The 6,141-nt window shown below is 37.6% G+C and overlaps 1 long non-coding RNA gene across 1 annotated transcript; it reads left to right on the top strand.

The window, feature by feature from the left end:
* LOC104866512 lies at positions 1-5,005 on the top strand. Its single transcript, XR_781469.2, has 4 exons — positions 1-32; positions 3,403-3,802; positions 4,266-4,488; positions 4,638-5,005. It is a non-coding gene; the product is annotated as an uncharacterized LOC104866512 (long non-coding RNA).
* The last annotated feature ends 1,136 nt before the right edge of the window (positions 5,006-6,141 follow it).

The raw sequence follows: 6,141 nt of genomic DNA, 5'->3' as shown, positions 1-6,141 counted from the left end.
CGCGGGGCTCGCGGGGATGTGTGTGCGTGGAGGTAGGTGTTGGGGATGGACGGGATCCGGGGGGAACCTCGGCTTCACACAGACTGCGGGAGCTGTGAGTCCTTTCTGAAATAGGAAGAGAGAAATCCTGGAGACTGACACGCGAGGCGAAGGAAGGAGAAAGGGCGGGGAGAGAGAAACGTGCTCCTCCGTGCACAGCCGAAATTCAGGGGCAGGGCGGAAGGCAAAACCTGGACTGGATCGCTTCCTACTCGTGGGGGGGGGGTAAAAAGGAAACGTCCCTGTTTTCTTATTGACTTCACAGCCTTCAGAGTGATATGAATGCTATGAAAGGCAAAGAATATTTTAAGTGAGTAGCTGATGTGATTTAGTTGTATTTTTGTGGAGATAGAGGGCAATGAAATTCCAATTGTTGCTCTTCTCCTAGTGAAACACAAAGCCAGGGTAGAAATAAACACGTAGAGGACCCCTAGGTAGCAGAGCTAGCCAGCACCTCCACCACTCATTAGTTTTCTGATCACTGTTTGGTTTTATCTGGGTTTGTTTTCGAAAGACAGGTGACCTATGCACGCACTGGTGACCGGTAGTCCTTTATTTTTAATGTTTTTGATTTCGCACTCAAAAAATTGCCTTTCTTTCATTTCAAATATTAAATAGTTTTGGATAAGAAATCACTGCGCTTGGATTTGTAGTGTGTGGAGGAACAGGGTATCCGAGTAGAAAGGGAATACAGACGCAGGAAAAGGGAGAAAACGGGTCTCAGGGCAGGAGGGAAGATATTGGGGAGGGGACCGCGTCTTCCCTCTCTCTTCTCTATCTCATCCCACACATAACACTTTCTTCAAATTAGCAGACTTCTCAAGTGGGGAATCAATACCCTTTCTTTCTTCTTCATTTCCTCCCCTGTACTCTGAAGTTCTGTGAAATGGGATAAAAGTGAAAGTCTCAGGTTAGGCTAATTTCCATGGATTTTCTTATGCTAATAAACTAGCTGACAACCAAAGTCTGCTAGGCCCAGGGGGTGTGAAAGCCTAGAGCACCTGCTGCTACTACTAAAGTAGTTTAATTGCAGTCACCCCACAGGTGTGTGGGGGGGTGGAAAACAGAGAGACCAAGACAGAAATAGGGAGGGAGACTAGAGAGGAGAGAGACAGGGGGAGAGAGAGAGAGAGAGAGAGAGAGAGAGAGAGAGAGAGAGAGAGAGAGAAGAGAGAATGTTTATTCACTTGTTTGGCCATAGGTGTAGCAAATTATTTAGATGACGTTAGGTCAGTACCTAGTTTTGTGGCGCTCACCTACAAAGCCACACAGACATGTTTTCCCGATGATGCTCTTAATAACCAGAACGACTCGTGAAATTTAAACCCTTCCCTTGTCAACACAATCAGGGGCGTCTTCACCATCATCACAGCACATTAGCTGCACATGCTGCTCTGTTTAATAAACTCCTAATCCACTAGACAGACTCTCAAGTTTAAATTCAAACTCAATAGGCTTTCAAAATGTTTGTAAAAACAGAATTTACAAGGTGACTTTTTCTTCAAATTCCATATCTCAACACAATTTTTGCCTGCATGATATTTGTGCTAAGTAGCAGACCTTACTTACTGATTTGACTTGTTCTTTGAAAAGTCTAAAACCAAGGTGACAAAACATACTCCCGTATCTTTATGGGAAAAGGATTAAGATTGGTAGGAGCAAAAAGAAAAATTATTACTTCTGTAACATCTGATAACATGGCCTCCTACAAATTTATGTTTCTATCACAGTCAGGTGAAGGGTATTTTGTACCCTGGAGAAAAGGGGTAAACATGCACAGAGCTATCCTATTATCTCATACTAGGACATGATAATTTAATAGGATTTAGCAGTGTATTGCAGATGATTCCATTTAAAAACATTTCTGGGCCTTGGGATGGGGGTCAGTACTAGCTTCCTTGCCTAGCAAGGGGCAGGGCATGAGGTTCAAGCCTCAGAACCACAAAAAGAAACAAAAAGACATTTCAGATGGAGGAAGGCTGTGTAAAACATGGTATATGTCATTTAAAGTTATTCTAAGACCAACTAATCATTAAATATTTAATGAGAATACATATGCAAAGCAGATATATAGGACTAGGCTATTGTTCCTACATATAACTTCTACTACAGTTCCTACACTCATTAAAGGCCATTAAAATTTTGGGCAAGACTAGGATATGGAGTTACTAATTTAAGCATCAATAGATTAGCTTACTCTTCCTGGAAGAATCGGACAGTTTATGTTAGGTTTGCAAACTTTAGACCAAAGTATTCAGTAACTTGCTTGGTCTATTTGTTGGGTAATGCAGCACTGTTTGAAATGGTATAAAAGACAAACATGAGCTAATGGCAACAGGAAAGATCTAGACAAGGTATTGGGATAAGCGTGGACTATAGAGGTTCAAAGAGGAGAACTGACTTATATGGAGCAGTGGGATCTGATTTCCACAGAAAGATTTCTTGAAGAGCTTGAACCCCAGTGATCGCATTTACATTGAGCTGTGCGCAGGAAGGCAAAAGTTAGACAGCTGAAGAATATCAATCACATAAGAGGAAGCAAATGAATGAGGCCAAGAAAGATAGGCAGGAGACAAATGGTAAAGGTTTTTGGTGATTTGGACTTAATATCGGAGGATGGAAAATGGACACTGTGATGATAAATTGAAAGGAAAGGATTTCATGATATGGTGTTTGGTTCAAACACAAGAGGAAACATGAATATATTTAAGATTTGTGTCTTGTTGGATAAATACAGTATATTTTCTAGATAAGTCATCAGTTTATATAGCCATTTCACATTCCAAATGGTTTCCATAACAATCTTCTCAGAGTAACATGAATGGAGCCTCAGATCTTCTCTTCTGAGTAGGGAGAAAGAGACTTACTCTTGAGTAGACGTAGTTGGTAGTGGCACAGCCCCTGTCCATCATAGTTCAAGTCATCCAAACTTCTTTGCTCCCCAAAAGCTGACTGTTTGGGGACACTGTGGCCACCACCCAAGGATGAGTCATAACTGGCTTCAATCTGTGTCATCACAGATTGTCCTTCACCCTTAAATATTGTAGGGATGGGTGTAAGAACCATTGATGACTAATGTTATTTGAGAAAATTTCTAAGAAATAGTTTTTTTTCCCCTGATTGAAGAAGCAGAAGAAGCTGAGCCTCTTGCCTTCTTAAAGCTGGAAGAGCATCTTGCCAGTGGGAAACAACATCGCCGATAGAGAGAGGAGACAATAACCGGGAAAGGCAGACAGGAACCTAGAGGCTCGGTTTCTTCTTACCTGAGCTACCAAACTAGGCCTGCACTTCTTGTTAAATTACCAATAAAGTATCCCATAATTGACACAACTCATTTGGCTATTCTGTTATTTTCCATCTCAGAGTATACGTCAAATGAAAGGATGAACATGAGAAACTGAAGGCCAGAGACAGATTAGTTGCAATGTGAGAAAAGAACAAAAATTAGGTACCATTATGGAATCCAAGTTAGAAGACTTTCAAACCTGAAACAAATTGCACTGAACATCAAAGACAAAGAAGACAGAGAAAATGGTACTTGGACAGTGACAAAGAGACTTGCATACTGGAAACTGGGAGAGAAACATTTTTGTAGAGCAATTAGGTGAGTGCCAGACCACATGGAATTGTGTGGGAAATGGATGGAATGAATATGGAAACATCAGGTCCAAGTGATTGCGGTGCATTAACTGTGTACAGAAGTGGGCAGATGGATAGCCAGGCGTGTTTCCACCAGAAGCTTCGAAGACTTCAGGGATATCTTGTAAGTCCTGAAAACAGCTTCTAATTCAATATGATATCACTTGTTAGGTTCATTTTAGATTTTCCTTCTCTTTCTTATCTACATTCTCCATGCTTTCTATAGGAAATCTCAGAGGTTTTGTTAATCATGAGAAAAATTATTCTGAAATGTATGTCATACTTTTAACATAGTATAAAAAAAAAACTTGTGTCACAGTTTCCAAAAGAAAAGATTCTTATTGTTACCTTTTGTATGAAAAACAAATGGTTGTTAATATTTTCCTGAACGAAATTGAAATATTTTTCTGAACAAAATATTTTTCTGAATAACTGGGCGCAAAATTTCTTGTTAATTCCTAAAAAGGCTTGAGTTGTAATAAAAAAAAAGACAATTATAGGATTTACTATTCCTTTGCTTAGTTGTGCTAACTCATCAATGAGAAACTGGATAAATTTTAGTGTTTTTTTTCCTTTATGCTTTTTAGATCAAAGCAGGACAAATAAGTTCAAATGAAACCTTATGAAAACAAGATAACCCACTTCAAGTGTCTATTCCACATCTCAGCTTGGCACAAATCAAAATTGCTTAGTTAACCTGCCTCTTGAAAAACAGAGCCTGTAATGAAAAAACTGTCAGAAATTTAACAACAGCAGCTCTGCCAGGAGCGTGGATAGTGGGAAGGTTGCTGAGTTACAGAGGAATACAAGGTAAACTCTGGTGAATAATGACCAGAAATGATGGGACTATTTCATTTTGTCTGATGACTTATATCTAACAACTCCTGATAGTTCACTTAACATTTTTGGAGGAAAAAGTTTATACTTAGTACTGATATCAATCAAAATTGTGTCTTTAGGGCAGCTGAGAACCAACCTGGTTTCTTAATCGCTGGGAGGAAAACTACTCCTGAAGGACCACAGCTTCTTCTCTCAGAAGTATTACTCTAAGACTCTGAAGCCAGTGCTCTTTTACTTGAGAGAAGGAAATCTTGTGATCTGCTTAATCTTAGTCATGACAAGATTTAGCCAAAAGAACGGAAAGGATTCTATTTAATTATGTTGAGTTTTCATAAATGCTGGTGAAACTTATACAATGAGAGAATTTCACACACTCATAAGGCACTATTCACATTTATCTGAAATACTACTAACAATTGCGAGAACGGTATTAAACAGAAAATATATTGAAATACTATAGCAATTTAAAACATTGTGTTCAATTTTTCTTATTTATTACCAATCTGTGAGTCTACCCTCCATTGATGCTAAGCAATTTTCATGCTTGAAAATGCATATTAGGCTATTAAGTACATTTAAGTATTAAGTAACAAAATATTTACTTTAAAAAACTGGAGTTAAGACTATGTCATGGAAAAATCTTAGCAAACGCAATACTTGCTAAATATCATTTTATAACATCATTAGAAAAGCTTATTGCATAGCAAGAGGAGTTCAATTTTTATTTGATGGCTCACAATATTAATAGATGTCTTTGACAATATCACAAATAATAAAACTCATGTGTTTCAAAGTGTTTCCAAATCAGATATGCAAATGTAAGAGTGACAAATTAAACTTCTACTGCAGATTAAAACAACTTGCACTTTTGTAGTTCATGAAAAAGGATCATTTAACCTTGCCTCACTCATTATAAATTCAGATATTAATGTTAGATGATTTTCCAGCTATGCAATAAATTTGCCATACCTTGCTTATTGGAGTCGTACATCTTGGCAATCAAGTTCTTTTGCTTCTGTGAAAGATGAATTGAGCTTTGCATTGTTTTCAGATCATCTGGCACCAGAAACAATGACATTCCTTAAGGCAAACTCCTCTCATGTTGCTAACTTTCATCAATAGAACACATTTTCCCTTTATTGAAATCATTTCTCAAATTATAAAGGACCTGGGTTAATTATCTGTCATTAATAATTTCAACATTAAATAAGCAGAATGACAAGCTTGCTTTCTGGAAAAAACTGACAATTAGCCCACAAAATATTTCTGTTATTAACTATTTGACTCTATGCAGAAATCTGCTCTTTGACTATGTTTTTGTGAAGCGTAAGTTTAGAAGAAGCAGCATGACAAGTAATTTTCTGATTAAGCTATTCTCTAAACTCCTATCTTTACATAGAAAGCTCATGAAAATAAAGTTACTTAGAAAAATAAATTTTGAAATTTTGTGAACTGTTTTATCAGAAGCAGAATCAGAAATCTAAAGAAGGTTAAGATACTAATGTAATTAAACCTTTCAATGTGGGATCATATACTTAATGTAAAATTACTTTTAATGATGGAAAACAATCTGAATATTCTAAAATTCAATAACCAACCTATCCAAAGGTTTTAATTTGGAGA

This window comes from Fukomys damarensis, unplaced genomic scaffold, assembly GCF_012274545.1.
Source record: "Fukomys damarensis isolate Sample0158 unplaced genomic scaffold, DMR_v1.0_HiC HiC_scaffold_6, whole genome shotgun sequence".
Classification (NCBI taxonomy): domain Eukaryota; kingdom Metazoa; phylum Chordata; class Mammalia; order Rodentia; family Bathyergidae; genus Fukomys; species Fukomys damarensis.
This window is presented reverse-complemented; position numbering and strand designations above follow the sequence as displayed.